Source organism: Quercus lobata, chromosome 4 (genome assembly GCF_001633185.2).
Source record: "Quercus lobata isolate SW786 chromosome 4, ValleyOak3.0 Primary Assembly, whole genome shotgun sequence".
Classification (NCBI taxonomy): Eukaryota; Viridiplantae; Streptophyta; class Magnoliopsida; order Fagales; family Fagaceae; genus Quercus; species Quercus lobata.
In genome coordinates, this window is record NC_044907.1 from 15,815,621 (window position 1) to 15,822,923 (window position 7,303).

The following is a 7,303-nucleotide window of genomic DNA, read 5'->3' on the forward strand; positions in this document are numbered from 1 at the left end:
AAAAAAAAAAAAAAAAAAAAAAAAAAACTCACGTTAAGTAAACTCAAATATGAAAATCTATTCTTATTAAAAAAAATAATCAAAATGATAATTGCTTTATAATTGAAGCATCATTTTTTTTCCTACTACGTAGAAATTTCTTCATAGGAATAGGATGGATTGGATTCATTGGAATATCATTGACAATGAATATGTGGTCATGTGGAATATCATTGACAATAAAAAAATTAATTTTTAGGTTACTGTTCACTTCCCCAAACATTGTACATTTGTCTTAATGCACTATTTATGTCCCATGAATAGTGCAAGAGGCGCTAGTAAAAAGAAAAAGAAAAAGGCAAAAACGCAGACGCATGAGTTTTCATTCGTATCCAAACAGATACTAAGTGTATGGTTGGACAGCGGCCACATTCAGCGTTTTTGCGCGTCCAGCGTTTTTTGTGGCTCCTATGAACTATTTACGAGACCTGCAAGTATTTTTTTTTAAAACTGGATCCCACGGTACTATTCACACATTTAAAAAATTATTTTGCTACAGTATTTTAAATTTTTAGTAATAAACAGTATTCAAATAGACCTTAAGAGTCTTGTAATTTAATAGTATTGTTAGCTAATTTTTATGAGAGCTATGGTTCGAATAATCTTTTTTTTTTTTTTTTTTGTTGTTTTTGTTGCATCTATCAAAATTTAACAATAAAAAAGATGTTGGGTGTGTGGCACACGTGGGTTCCAGCCCACACTTATGGAATAGCTCAATTGATGAACTTGTCTTAAGTCTTCAAGCCAACCATCGGCAACCATGTCTCTTAATCAGACTTAAGCGTGTGAGACATGCTGAATGGCCTGTTTGGAAGTTTAGAGAGGGAGGAGAGTAGAGGAGAGTAGAGAGGAGGAGAGTAGAGGGGAGTAGAGGGGAGGAGAGTAGTGGGGAGGAGAGTAGAGGGGAATGATTCCCCTCCACCTTGTTTGGATGTTTTTAAAATTAGTAAGGGGGAAGAGAGTAATTAGCCCTTCCCCTTATTTGGATGTTTTAAAAATTAGGATGGAGAGGAGAGGAAATGATTAAAATAGACAAATTTACCCCTATTTGAAAATAGACTTGCAACATTGGTCTATGATTAATTTGTTAGAATATTTTTTTTGATAATTTTTTTTATGTGAATTAAATAATCAACATTAGTCTATGATTAAATATTTTTTCTACTTTTTTATTATACTAAAAAAAAACCATCCTTGATAATAATTAAAATAAGAAAAAAATGTTTGGTTTGTTTATTTACTGAAAAAATCAACAAAATATTGAATTTTGACTATTTTAATAATCACAGCCATACCACCATGTTGAATACTACGGCAAGGGCTTACAATGACATTGAAGCATAAGAGTTTTGGTTAATAAAAAAAATCTATTCTTTATTTTTAGAATCAATTGAATGGTATCTCAAATAACAAAAATCTAAAATAATAAGCTTTGAAATAACTTTTGACTGTACTATCTGGCCGGACCACACAACCAAGAATAAAATGCAATCATATCTTATATTCTTATGGAATAAATAAATTGTTATCCATTTATTCCAATGTGTTTTCATAGTGTCTCAAACCATCACTCTTCCTTTTAGTATACACACAATACACAACATAAATAACTGAAAATCCGATAGTGCTAATGCTAATATAACTGCTATTAACATAAGAAAAAGAGCACATTGGTGGGCTCTTATAGCCTCACTGTAGAAGCCTAGAGGGAAAGAGCTTGTTGTGATGTGATTCTCCTCCTTCTTAGGCGCTCAGCAATAATGGAGGCAAGCTCAAGAGATTGTGAGCATTGGCAGTACAACCAATTTTTGAATCAAAGGCCTCATATGACATTGTATCGTGCCAGACAACTAAGAAGTGAGAGGGTTACAGTTTTTTTTTTTTTTTTACGTTAAAATATCTTGTAATTTTTTTAATATAATTAGGGTAAATTAGGTAATTTACATATTTAATAATTTATGTGCTCTACTCTCCCTCCAAATCTCTCCAATTTGGAGGAATTAAAAATGAGGGGTTGGAGGTAGTTGAAACCCCTCCCCCTCCTTCCTTAAAAAACTCTCAAACAAGGTAATTGAACTACTCTCCTTCTCTCTACTCTACTTCCCCTCTATTTTTTAACATCCAAACAGACCAGAAGGGTCTGGAAACGTGTATTTTGGGCTCAGCCGAGTACGGACGCTGCACTTCCAAATCCTCAATTGTTAAAAGCTTAAAATACACCAAATAAACTCCGATACATTAATATAAAGGGGGCAAAACTATAGCATTCCACGTGGATCATGGGTACACGGTCTGATTAATTAAAGATGATCAGACTGACTATAATCCCCAAAATCCTAGCTCCATATTTCTTCTCTCTCGCTCTCTTTATAAATTTGCCACTTCTTGAGATTCTATACACAGCCAAATTAGCTTTCCCTCACAATACACCCTTGTACCAACTGCCTCTTCAACCATATTGCATATGGGGCTTTCCCAGTGGAGTTCATCTCCACCGTCCTCTTCTTTTTTCATGCATGCTTTTATCCTTCTCTGGTGGTGTGGCTTGTTAGTCACCTTTGTTGTTGGCGGGAATAATGAGACGGACTGGTTGGCGTTGCTTGAGTGTAAAGCCAAGATCACTGATGATCCTCTCCAGGTTTTGAGCTCTTGAATGATAGCATCCACTTTTTTCAATGACAAGGGGTTACCTGTGGTCGTCGACATCAGAGGGTCATTGTGTTGAACCTGCAATATTCGAAACTGGTAGGCTCTATATCACTACATGTTGGTAATTTAAGTTTTTTGAAGATTCTATCGCTCATAGACAATAGCTTTCATAATGAAATTCCTTCAAAAATTGACCGTTTACGCAGATTGCAATTCCTACAAATGTACAATAACGCACATATTGGCAAAATTCCAAGAAATTTATCCCATTGCACCAACCTCAAAATCATTAGTATCGGTAGAAACCATTTGGATGGGGAAATCCCTACAACTCTTGGCACTTTGTCAAAACTCCGATACATTAATTTTGACATTAATAATTTGACAGGAAGTATCCCACCTTCTTTCGGCAACTTATCCTCTCTAGAAGTGTTTGGTGTATCTTATAATAACTTGGGTGGGAGTATCCCTCATTCTTTTGGCCAATGGACGAAACTTACTTTTTTTTCTATCAGTACAAATGGGTTGTCTACAATTCCTCCCTCAATCTTCAATTTGTCTTCGTTAATTGTGTTTAATGTAGGAAACAACCAAATCCAAGGGCATCTTCCGTTGAATATAGGTATCAGCCCACCTAATATCGAACAATTTAGCATTTTCTTTAACCAATTTACTGGACCTATCCCTATTTCAATATCTAATGCCTCAAATATAAAGTGTCTTGAACTTTCCACTAATAAACTAAGAGGAGGAGTTCCTTCTTTGGAGAAGTTATATAGAGTTTCAACTTTTACCATATTTTATAATGAGCTTGGAAATGGAGGGGCAAATGACTTGAGTTTTCTCTGTTCTTTGACAAATTCTACATATCTAATTGTTTTAGAGATAGGCAGCAATAACTTTGGGGGAGAGTTGCCCAAGTGCATTGCCAATAACTTTGGGTTTAGAAATAAAATAAAATATCTTAGAACATTCCTCTTGGGATAGGAAATCTGATCAATTTGGAGGTGCTGGGCATGCCGAACACTAAAATATCAGGTAATATTCCTTTTGAAATTGGAAAACTTTGAAAGTTACATGATTTGGATTTATCTCAAAACAATTTCTCTGGGAACATTCCTTTCTCTCTTGGAAATTTAACTCTATTGATAAACTTGAATTTGGAGGCTAATAATCTTCGAGGAAGCATCCCTTTGAGTCTAGTCCAGTGTCAAAATATGATTCATTTGAATCTTGCCAATAACAATCTCAGTGGTACCATATCATATCAAGTCATTGGTCTCTCATTCTCACTAAATTTGCTAGACTTGTCAACCAACAAATTTACTGGTGTCCTTCCTATAGAAGTAGGAAATTTCAAAAATTTAGAATTTTTGGATATTTTTGAAAATATGTTTTTTGGAAAAATTCCAACAAGTCTTGGTAGCTGTGTGAAACTAGAATTTCTAGTCATGAGAAGAAACTTCTTTTAAGGTGTCATTCCTTCATCTTTGGAATCATTAAGGGGTCTTTAAGTTTTAGATCTTTCTAAAAACAATTTCTCTAGAAATATTCCAAAATTTTTGGAGAGCTTTATCTACTTGAGGTTATTGAATTTGTCTTATAACCATTTTAAGGGTGAGGTACCAACAGAGGGAGTTTTCAGGAACACAAGTGCAACTTCAATTAAGGGAAATACTGAGCTATGTGGAGGAGTGCCAAAGTTCAAGCTTCCTGTATGCAAATACAATAAATTCAAGAAAAGGAAGTTGACTCATTCCTTAAAGCTAATAATCTCTATGCTTTCTGGAATTTTTGGAGTATCTTTGATGGTTTCATTTCTACTTCTCTTTTGTTTCAAAAGAAAGAGAAGAGAAAGTACTTTAAATAATTCACAAAATATATTTTTGAATGTATCTTACCAAAGTCTCCTAAAAGCTATAGATGCATTCTCCTCCACTAATTTAATTGGTGTGGGAAGCTTTGGATTTGTGTATAGAGGAGTTCTTGATCAAGATAGACGTATAGTTGCTATTAAGGTGCTCAACCTTTTGCACCATGGAGCTTCCAAAAGTTTTATTGCTGAATGTGAGGCTTTGCGAAATATCAGACATTGGAATTTGGTAAAGGTACTCACAGTATGTTCAGGTGTTGACTATCAAGGTCATGATTTCAAAGCATTAGTATACGAGTTCATGACTAATGGCAGCCTAGACGAGTGGTTGCATCCAATTTCAAGAACAAATGAGGTTCTTAAGTAACAAAAGAATTTGAATCTTCTTCAAAAATTGAATATTGCTATTGATGTTGCAAATGCATTGAAATATCTTCATTATCATTGCCATGCACCAATTGTTCATTGCGACCTCAAGCCTAGCAATGTTCTTCTTGATGATGAAATGATTGGACATGTGGGGGACTTTGGCTTGGCAAGGTTCCTTCTTGAGGCCACCCTAGAGTGTCATGCTAATCAATCAAGCTCTATTGGATTAAGAGGAACAATTGGTTATGCTCCTCCAGGTGAGTACCTTTTCTATTTTTGAATATTAAATTCTTTTCTTTCTTAATATTTCTTGATGTACTTTCAAGCATGAAATAGCTTAAGGAAGCCTTTTAGAAGATGAAGCATGTCCTGAAATAAATTTCCACCTTTCATAATTTTTTTCCTTTTATATGCCACTAAAGAGCTCTTTCAAAGTTGTGCTACTATAATTTTTTTTTTATATGAAACAAGAGATCAATCATATTGTAAATGTCCTGTGCAATTGTAGAATATGGTTTGGGAAACGAGGTGTCAACTTGTGGTGATGTCTACAGTTATGGCATACTATTATTGGAGATGTTAACAGGAAAAAGACCTACTGTTAACATTTTCAAAGACAACTTGAACCTTCATGATTTTGTTAAAGGAGCATTGCCCGAACGAGTCATTAACATTGTGGATCCTATTATACTTTGGGAAAGAGAAGATATGGAAACAAGGACAAATGATACTCACATTCAAAATCGAATAGGAAGTCCCAAAATTCTGGAGTGCTTGATTTTGATATTTGGAATTGGAGTGTCTTGTTCTATGGAATCTCCAAGAGAAAGGATGAACATGATTGATGTTGTAGCTCAGTTGCATTTGATTAGAGAGAAACTCCTTAGAACTAGAATATGCGGAGAAAGAGTACTTTAACTTACAGGTAAATTGTTTCTTATAGTACTTGTTGCTCTAACCTTTATGGAGGGAGGGGGATCATATAGCCTACACAATGTCATCTACTTGTCACGGTACTTTCTTTTATTATAGTGGAATTGATAATATTGATGCCATGTGAAATTTGATTACATGATGGTGCTATTCATATGATTAAGATTAGTCCAATTTGTTTTCTATGATTTAGAATAAGCTCTTTTTAGTCCCGTCCCCCACCCCCCCCCTCCCCCCCCCCCACCCCCAAAATGTTTGTTGAAATATACATAAATCAAAATGACGTTTAAGCTATTTTTGATTTGGTGATTTCTACCATTGGTGTGGTTAAGATTATTGGCACTGTACTAACACTCTGTACTTTATATAGAGACATCTTTGATGACTTTGATGTATACATGGGCTTAAATTACTTCAAGTAGGATTTTTTTTTTTTTTTTTTTTTGGGAGAATGTCCAAGTATGAAACTTTAATGGGTAAGAAATTTAACTAATTTATTGGGAATGATATAGTTGTTTATAATCTTAACTATCTCACAAGTACCCAAAATCCATTTCTATAATCTATTTTGAAAACCAAAGCATGTTTTTCTTATACATAGAAATGACTTCCCAATTCCTCACGCAGAAGTCTCACTCGAGAACAAGTAGGGTGCTATTATGATTACGCCCAAATAAGGAAGCCACACCGGTCAACCTTGCTCCTTTAAAAAAAAAAAAGACTTCCCTCTGTTCAATGGTTTAAAGAGATGATTGTCTTCCTTGAATGTAGGTATAGAGGACCAATGACCCCATTGGAAGGTGTGATCAAGTTAGTACACAGGGCCAATTTCTCCATTGGAAGGTGCGATCATGACTTGATGAGGTTTTGATTTTGCATAATATTGGAAAAAAAAATTAGATTTGTAGAACCTCCTTTTGTTTCTTTTAGCAATCACTTATTAGTTTATTTTGTATTTGTCATAGATTTTTTTTTTGTTTTTTTGTTAATCATATCTATGAAATAATTTGTGGCTATAACATTACTTTAAAAAATAATAGAGACTCTGTGGATGTAGGCTTTTATGGCCGAACCACATTAAAATTGTTGTCTTCCTTCTTTTGTTTGCCTTCATTTTTCACAAAAGAATGCTACAACTTCAATCCTTGGATAATTTGTCATCAGATTATTAGCACTATTCAGATGTTTGTCATCCATAATTTGATGATTATGTACAAGAAAAAGTGAAAAAGTGATACGTACTTGCAAGATCATACTGTTAAGGTTATTGCATTACACCCAATAGTTACCTGTAAATCTTGTAATGAAAGTCCTTTCATGCTTAACAAGATCATTTTTTTTCTCTTTTTTTTTTCAGATAATATTTTTTGAAGTTTACTTGAAATAAATAGAGAGAGGCGATTTCATAATTAATTATATTTTATTTTATAAATTCAACAG

The 7,303-nt window shown here is 34.0% G+C and overlaps 1 pseudogene; it reads left to right on the forward strand.

Moving 5' to 3' along the window:
• The first annotated feature begins 2,503 nt into the window (after window positions 1–2,503).
• LOC115984690 lies at window positions 2,504–6,666 on the forward strand (annotated as a pseudogene).
• The last annotated feature ends 637 nt before the right edge of the window (window positions 6,667–7,303 follow it).